The following is a 9,233-nucleotide window of genomic DNA, read 5'->3' on the forward strand; positions in this document are numbered from 1 at the left end:
TCTTTTGAATTCTGCATTTGATAGTTTGCTTACCTCCATCTCATTTAGTTCTTGGAAGTGTGGGCCGGGGAGTTTTTCAATTCCTTTCAATTGTGGATTCTTTCTTTGTATCACCATTTTAGGTGACTCTTTTTTTTTTGTTTCTGTGATTCCTGATATTCCACTTTGCCAGCTGTCTTCATAGGGCAAACTTCTGTAGTAGGAATTCTGTGGGAGTCAGTGGCATGGTCTCTTTCATCTCTTTGTCTGGGTGCTTTAGGGTTGCCCTATCTTACATTTGTATGGGCTCTCTTGTTGAACTTGATCTTTATATGTTGGTGGCTACTTTGTTGGTGGATTTTCCCCTCCAACAGGTTTACTGGTACTCACAACTCCCACCCTGTCTTGTATGTGATCAGGGGCAGGGCAAAGGAGAAGTGGAGTAAAACAGTGGGAGAGTATTCTATGGGATTTGAAGTACTAACAACTAGAGAACAGAGAGTAGGTCCTTTGGAGAAGTACAGCAATAACTGTGGTATTTCACCCAACTAGCAACTTTTTATAAAAGTGAAAAAGACGCCTGGCTGGCGTAGCTCAGTGGATTGAGCACGGGCCTGCGAACCAGACAATAACGGTTCGATTCCCAGTCAGGGCACATGCCTGGGTTGCAGGCCGGTTCATTGCAGGCTAACTACCAGCACGGAAGGCACAAAAGGCAACCATATATTGATTTTTCTCTCCCTCTCTCCTTCCCCTCTAAAAATAAATAAATAAATAAAATCTTTTAAAAAAAGTGAAAAAGAGATAAGACTCTTATTAGAAGGTAAAAGAATGTGAACTGACTCTAGAAAGCAGAGTGCTTATGGAAGGTTAGATGGTGAGATATAGTGAGAGTAAAGGACAGAAACTTGGCATAGTGTGTGAGAGAATTAAGTTAACCACAAGAGTAATAAAGCTCAGGAAGATGGCGAAATGAATTAAGACCAGGATAGGGTGATGTGTGATTTGGAATAATAATAATATGATTAGAAATATGTAATCTGAACAAAAATAATACACAGTAAAAGCTCAAGAGTAGTATGTTATTGGAATAGAAGTCAAGTGAAAGAAGAAAACTTAAAATGCAGTATGAAGGGGAGAATAAAGAAAACCAATCAAACAATGAAATCAAACAAAGCCAAAAAAGTTAAACAAAATAATAGAAATAAAAATAATAAAAAATGAAATGTGCCCTGGCTGGTGTAGCTCAGTGGATTGAGCACGGGCCTGCGAACCAGAGTATCGCGGTTCGATTCCCAGTCAGGGCATAGGCCTGGGTTGCAGGATGGTTCCCAGCAGGGGACACACGAGAGGCAACCGTACATTGATATTTCTCTCCCTAACAAAGCCAAAAAAGTTAAACAAAAGAATAGAAATAAAAATAATAAAACATGAAATGTAAGTTCTGAAGTATAGTGAAGTAAAATTTGTCTCAGCTTTGGTGTTCGCCTTCTGACTTCTTTCTGGATCTGTCTTCCATCTTCTCACAGCTTCAGGTCTTTTTGTCTTACAGTTGGGTGAGTGGGGGGAGCCTCCTACTGACTTTAAACCTACGAAACAGGTTTTGCAGTTCTTCCTGGATGTTGCAAGCAGGGCAGAGAGGGAGAGGCTGGGCTCCATTTTTGGCTTTTTTTTCCTTTCCTGTGTTTCTGCTGATGATGGGGACTCAGTCTGGGCTACAACATTCACCAGTATCCAGTTTCAGGCTCACGACCTCAGAGCATTGTGCGGCCCACACTGTCCATTGCACATATGCGCTAGGCTGACACCTCTAATTCACCTGCTTGTACAACCCTTTGATTAATCCCTGAGGTGAACCAAGTGGGATCAATTCACACCCCTCCTTATTCCTCTTTCTTGGCACACAAAGTTCCTTCAGGGCAGTTAAGTTCACCTATTGAATTAAGTCTCTCTGCACCACTGCTACCTCTCTGAGCCCCTGGTGCCCTCCTTTGATCAACCCATGAAGTTCCCTGCATGGGAGCAAATTGTGCCCCCACCCTTTCCTCTTCACTGGCCTGGAAGCTAAGTGTAAGAGGTCCTTACACAGCAGCTGAGAGCCCTTTTTTAGTGAGTTCTCCTTGTTTGTGGCAGGTTGTGCCTATCAAGCACCCAGCTTCCCCCACAGACCAACCCTCTGACCAGTCCAGAGACTATCTGAGTCATGGCCAGTCGAAGCTCTTCTCTTCTCCCACCTCCATTTGTCACCTGGCTCCCCAGTTTCTCTGGTACTGGCCCAGCCACCAGCTGTCTATCTCTTACTGCATCTTTATCCCCTGCAGTGAGTCTAATCATCCAGGTCTCTCCTGGCATGGGTGTGTGAACTCCCTGCTTTGGGAGGGGAGAGAGCTGCAAAGTCACAATCACTGCCCAGGCTCTCCTCCAAAGCTGCCAGTGGTGGCTGCGACCCTCCCATAGGCCAACAAAGTCTCCTTACTGTCTGTTTTTAAATGCCCTCTGCAACCTTTGGCTTCCAAACTTCGTATTAGCTGGAATTCTGTTGACCGTTCATTCTTCTCTGAGGAATATTGGCTTGGTGTCCTTGTTGGGTGCGGGAGAAAGTGGGTTCAGCTCCCATCTACCTCACCACCACCTCTGAGACCCCTAATGTTTACATATAAATACACACATGTATTTAAAGACTCAATACTGTTCAGAATTTAATATTCCTCAAACTCTTTATACAGATTTAGTAAAATGTCTCTAAAACTATAACAGGATTTTTTGCAAAAATAGAAAATAAATTTCAGATAAACAGACAATTTAGAATGGACTGTAAATTACAAGATAAAGCAAAAGAGATAGAATAGTTAAAACAATCTTGCAAAAGAACTAAAGTTTTAGTATAGACACTACTAGATTTACTTAATTGGGAATCACATTTCACATTGAGATATAACCACTGATTTTATATTGATAATGGTAGCAATACAAATAATAACACCTAAAATTGATGTTACGTGTGATATTGGCAAAGTGATAGACACATGAAGCAATAGGATAGAGTAGAAACTACAGAATTAGACACATACATGTAGCCAACTGACTTTCACTTAAGGTGCCCAAAAATTCAGTGAAGAGAAGATATTATTTCAACATGGTGATGGGATAATTAGATGTACATATGCAAAAAATAAATCTCTATGCATACTTTCATATTACTCAAAAATTTAATCAGAAAGTGTATTGGTTCTAATCATAAATCTTGAAGCTAAAATTTATAAAGAAGAAGTCTTAGTCACACACACAAAAAATCTTTGTAAGCTTGGGTTAAATGAACACACCAAAAGCCCAATTCATAAACTAAAATTAATTGATGCATTGAACTTCATCCAAATTAAAAACTTTTGCTCTGTGAAAGATACTTTTAAGATACTAGAAAAAATTCACAGACTGGAAAAATGTACTTGCAAAGCATATATCTGACAAATTACTTAAACCAGAATATATAAAGGATTGTTTAAAGTCAATAACAAAAAGCAATTAAAACTGACAAGAAATTAAATAAATACTTGAGAAGATGTATAGATAACAAATAAGCACATGAAAAGATGCTTACCATCACTCATCATTAGGAAAGTGCAGACCAAACCAAAATAAGACAATGCTACACACCTATTAGCATGGCTAACATGGAATATACTGGGCAATAACAACTACTAGCACAGATGCTGAAAAAGTGGAACTCTTGTGATTTACTTACGGAATGCAGAATAACACCACCATTGAAATTCCTACCTGCTTTTCAGAAGTATATGAGATGGGAGGGAGCTTTTTAATGTGCGATTGTAAATTTCCTTGAATTTAAATGTAAATGTGCAATGCTAATTTTGTCCTTAAGGTTATTTATGGAAATGGTCTAAAGTGAATGTGTTTGTAATCATATTTGTGTGATCTCTGCTTTGACAATTTATTATGTAGCATTTTCTCCCATTATTTATTATAATGTAGAACTTCGAATGGGCTGTATTTAACAATATAATTGATCATATATTGTGACATAGAGTAAGAAATGAATGTTCATGTTCTTCAACTTAGGGTGAAAAACTATACTTCATACTATTGCCTGCATTAGTGAAATAAGCTTTTGTTTTACTTGTCCATCTTTTGTATTTTCACCTATTAGGTTGAGTAAAATGGATAGATTTTTACCATATTTGGAGAATATAATTGAAATAGTCTCTTAAACTATTTGCAGCATAAGGTACTTGAAATTCTTATTGAGAGTGACTACCAACTGAGTCAACTGAACCCAGAGTCTAATAAAAGGCCAGTGTAGCTGTCAACTGATCGAAATACAATTGCTCAGTTGTCATACTGTGGAGAGAAAAAAAGTGGCTTTAAATATGAAGCCAAATTAATTGCGAAAACCGCACATCATTCTAAGACCTAGTTCAACCATCATTTTCTCATTAAAGCCTTTGCTGTCTTCTACATGAGAAGTTATATTTCTATTCTTTAAAACTCAGCAGCACCTCATACTATTTTTGCCACAAATCATAATCTTTCTATTAAAGTGTCTTACTCTCTGATTAAACTGTGATTTATCTGAGGGTAGTAACTATATCAGATTCATCTTTGTATTGCTGACAATATCTATAATGGCATCTAGATCAAGCTAAATGCTCAGTAACTGGTTTCTGGGATTTTCCTGTTCCTCCATCATTTTTTTTTTTTTTTTAGTTTTGTTGTTGTGCAGTATGAAACACAAAGAAGAAGGTGAAATAATTATATATGAATACTTTACTAATATTTTAAACTGTCTCCGGTCACATAGCCAGCCCCAGATCCAGCGCCCAGGTAAAGATATTAAACGTTGCCAGAGGTCTAGCAGGTTCCCTCATACCATACAGTTCCACCACATGCCCACCCCAAGGGTAACTATAATATTGATTTTTGATGTCACAGAATAACTTTGCCTACTTTAAACTTTACATACATGGAATAATACCAAGTTTGCTCTTTGGTGTCTGGCTTTTTTTCACTCAACATTACCTTTATTATCTTAATTTGTACTGTATCTTTTGCATTCACATTACTGAATCGCTTTGCTCTTGCAATGTGGTTTCTAGGCCAGCAGCCTCAGTATTACTGGCGGTCTTGTTAAAAGGGTAAATTCTCAGGCCCCACCCCAGACCTGGTGAATCAGAATCTCCTGGGGCGAGCTCCAAGCGTCTGTGCTTTTCAAGCTGTCTGGGTGATTATCGCGCCTGCTAGAGTCTGAGAAACCATCAATTTTGTCTCTCGTCCATAGGAACTATATGATACAGATAAATAAAATTATTATTTTTTTCCTCCAAATATTCCATAGTGGTCTGTGCCTCTGAACGGTTGTACATGGTGTCTTATTTGGCTGCTAGATACTTAATCACTTATATGGAAAGCCATTTCTGATATTTCCTTTTTTTCTATTTCAATGTGCCCGGTGTCTATTTCATATATCTGATGTAAGTATTAGTCATTTTAAATTTATTTCTTTATATTAAGCTCTTTTGACCTCTTAAAAAAACCTTCCTTGCTCTAAAAAAGCAAAGGGCGTGCCCCTCCTGGGCAAGCCAAATTTTTTTTAAAGCAAAGGAGCATGCCTTTGATACGCCACTAACCAACCCAGAGCAGCATCTCCTCTGTGTGCCCTGGACACTTAGGAGGCCGTACCCTGCCTAATCCGCACAGGGCCTGATGCCAGACAGGTGGAGGCACCCCCATAGCTCAGAGCCTGTGGAAATTATTCAGACAAACCAATCCTAAACTGTTTACCCTGTCTTGCCTTTTTTGGCAGAAACCTCAGGAAAAGCTTCTGGCCTAGGCTTTCCCCTCACTCCACCGTCTGCTGCCTGACCAAAGCCAGGTGTTCCTCCTGCGAGGAGCCAAGCCTCCTGCTTCTGCAGAAACTATAACAGTGAAATTTCCTTTTACTGGCATTTGGCCTCCTTTTGTCATCACTTGGTCACCCCTATAAATTAGATCAGGACACAGCACACCACAAACTATTGTGTACTAACCTATCCATCTACCCTACTAGGTTAGGAGCTCTTTCAGGATCAAAACTGGTCTTTTTGTTTTGCTTTGTTTTTTAAATCCTTAACATTGAAAACAGGGTCAGGCACAAAGTGCACTCACAACAATAGATTGTAGAGATAAAAATAAACTGAGTGAAGATGCAAAATGCCCATAAAATTATAAATCCTGATTAGCAAAAATAGTCATTTTTATTATCTACACTATAAAATAACACAAACATCTTCAGATTATCTGAAAAATATTTTTGAACAGTTACTATGCAGAGGGCAGTGCTATGTGTTTGGGGAAATAAGAATGTGAATGAGTATTAATAAGTACTTTCAAGGAGTTCTATTATAATAAGAGAGACTCCATAATCAAAATTGGCCTTGTTCTACGGACTAACTCTACCAACTGTACTTGGTTTAGGTGACTTTCTCTTTAAAGGGACGAACAGGGAAAAAAAGATGGAAGGAGGGAAGGAGAAAGAGGAGACAGAAGAAAGCAGGAAGGAAAGGAAACAAGGAAGTGAGGAGAGGAGAACCACTACAGATTTACTCAGAGTAGTTGGCTTTTTACTTCAGTAGAGCCAGGTTATTATGGCTGGTCTAAGTAGTTTACACAGAAGAAGAAGCCACCTGCTTCCTGAAGCTTCTCTTTGAAATTCTGGTGACAACACATGTTATCATTAGAAATATATTACATTTACACAGTGGAATACTAGGCAGCAGAAAGAAGGAAGCATCTCCTGTACTTCGGGCAGCAGCACAGATGGAACTGGAGAGAAGTATGCTAAGATAAGCCAGGCAGTGAAAGACAAATACCATATGATCTCACCTATAAGTGGAATCTAATGAACAAAACAAACAGCAAATAGAACCAGAGACATGGAAATAAGGGATGACGTGACAGTGATCAGAGTGGAGAGGGGAAAGAGAAAATGGGTGAAAGAAGGAGAATTGTGTGCCAGGGAACGTGTATAAAGGCCCCTTGATAAAAGACAGCAGGGTGGGGCCTGACTGACAGAGATGGGGGTGGGTGGGGCAGAGAAGAGCAACAGGGGAAAAATAAAGACAATTATAATTGAGCAACAATAAAAACAATAAAAATTTAAAGAAATATATTATGTTAAGTCTTCTTACTCTTCAAGAAACAGAATTACTAGGTGTAACAACAATTTAACCTTTTCAAGGACTATGATGATGTTGAATGGTCTCTGGTACATAACTTCAGGAGACCTGTATATTATTTAGAATTTTATGGGTTTCAGGTAACAAAGCGTAAGATCTAATTAAAAGAAAAATATTAATTTTTATACCTCAGAAGTCCAGGAACATACCTAACTATGAGCATAGCAAGATCTAGAGAACTGTGTGACTCAAAACATCAAGGCTGACTTTGATTAGAGGTACCTGGTGATCAGCTTTACCAGTGAAACATCATTCCACCCTTGTACTCAGTTCAGAAATTATTCCTAATTTTAAAAATACCCAAGTTGATTTCCTATGTAAGCTTCCTGAAATTGAATACTTCTAGCCTCACAGTAGTTTCATAAACTCCAAAAATATGCATAAAAGATAAATTTGATGGTGTACTTTATTGATTGAATTGCTTATCAGATGAATGCAGATGTCAGAAAGGTTTCATTCCAAATGTCTGAGGGGAGGACAGCCACAGAACAGGTTGATTCCTCAAGCCATGCTTTCAGTGGGGTCTCCATTCTTTCTGCTGCAGACACGACCAAGTGTTCAGGTCCTTCCAGACATCCCAGGTGAAGGCCATTGTAATATGTTTCGTATATATAGGAACCACTTCTTGTGTGTATTCTTTCTCCTTTTAGTTTCAGTGGTTTATATGTGTTATATGCTATATGTTGTTAATTATATATCATACATCATATATCATATATTCAGGGGTGTCCAGCCTGTGACCTGTGGGCAGCATGCAGCCCAGGATGGATGGCAATGTGGCCCAATGCAAATCATAAATTTACTTAAAACATTATGAAATTTTTTTTTGTGATTACTTGTCTCAATGTATTTAATGTGTGGCCCAAGAAAACTCTTCTTCTTCCTGCGTGGTGCAGAGTTGTCAAAAGGTTGGACACCTCTGTAACACATACCTGTGTTGCTTAGATATATGAGAGGACTGCCCCCCTCCAAAATGAAATTATCTTCTGGAGGGCAGGCCCCTTGGAATATAAACTTCCCCCTCCAGGTAAGTGTTCTAGGAACCCATCTGTATCAGTGTACCAGGTGTCATTGTTGTGAGAGGCTGTGTTTGGCTTCAGTGAATCTTTTTTTGAAGACTCTTTCAATGCATTTTCCTGATTCATGATGGGTAATTTACAAGCACCCCTGCCAAGGACTGCACTGAGTGTTCAGCAGTTTTTGACCAAAGACGGCATGACCTTCATGCACCACCCTCTCTATTCACCCAGTCTTGCCCCAAGCGACCTTTTTTTGTTTCCCCTGATGAAAAAAATCCTCAAAGGGAAATATTTTTCTGCTGTGGAAGAGGTGAAATAAAGCAAACAAACAAAAGGCAGAAGCACTAAAAGGCATAAAAATTGATGAGTTCAAAACTGTTTTGAGCAGTGGAAAAAACATCTCAGTAGGTGTATTGCATCATATAGAGAGTATTTTGAAGGTGACTGAAGTTTAAACATGACAATTTTTTATAAATCAATTCCTGTTTTTTGGGTCCCCCCTTGTATATGTGTTTACAGGGGTTGGGCAAAAGTAGATTCACAGTTGTTTGTATGGAAAATACATAATAATAAATAATACAAGATGAACTCTGTTTTGTGTACTCACAACTATGTTTCACCTTGTGTTGTAGCATGTTATATATATATGTAAATAAATAAATATGTATGTGTAGTATGTATGTATTTAGCCTTTCCTGTTTCTTTTAACATTTCTAGTGCCCAGGACATAGTAGATATCCAAGAATGCTTGTGCAGTGCAGGAGAAATGATGAGGCAGAAACAAAAGAACACAGGGCATTTTAGAAATTGGAATTTAAATCATGTTGCCATGATTGTGAATTTTAAGTCACCATAAAAGATTTTACAACCAAATACAAGCCATTGACTTTTGCCGCCTTTCAACAGTACAATGAATTTAAATTAACAATCTTTCTGTTACTAATATAGTCATTCAAAATGAGGGTTTATTCAGTGATGCATTTAAAAAGAGGCAAATTAAAAGTAT

The 9,233-nt window shown here is 38.4% G+C and overlaps 1 long non-coding RNA gene across 1 annotated transcript; it reads left to right on the top strand.

Moving 5' to 3' along the window:
- The first annotated feature begins 761 nt into the window (after positions 1 to 761).
- On the top strand, positions 762 to 8,995 carry LOC119000770 (uncharacterized). Its single transcript, XR_005069404.1, has 3 exons — positions 762 to 848; positions 2,577 to 2,579; positions 8,984 to 8,995. It is a non-coding gene; the product is annotated as an uncharacterized LOC119000770 (long non-coding RNA).
- Positions 8,996 to 9,233: the final 238 nt, after the last annotated feature.

This window comes from Sturnira hondurensis, unplaced genomic scaffold, assembly GCF_014824575.4.
Source record: "Sturnira hondurensis isolate 20B ecotype Veracruz unplaced genomic scaffold, ASM1482457v3 Scaffold0016284, whole genome shotgun sequence".
NCBI classification, from domain to species: domain Eukaryota; kingdom Metazoa; phylum Chordata; class Mammalia; order Chiroptera; family Phyllostomidae; genus Sturnira; species Sturnira hondurensis.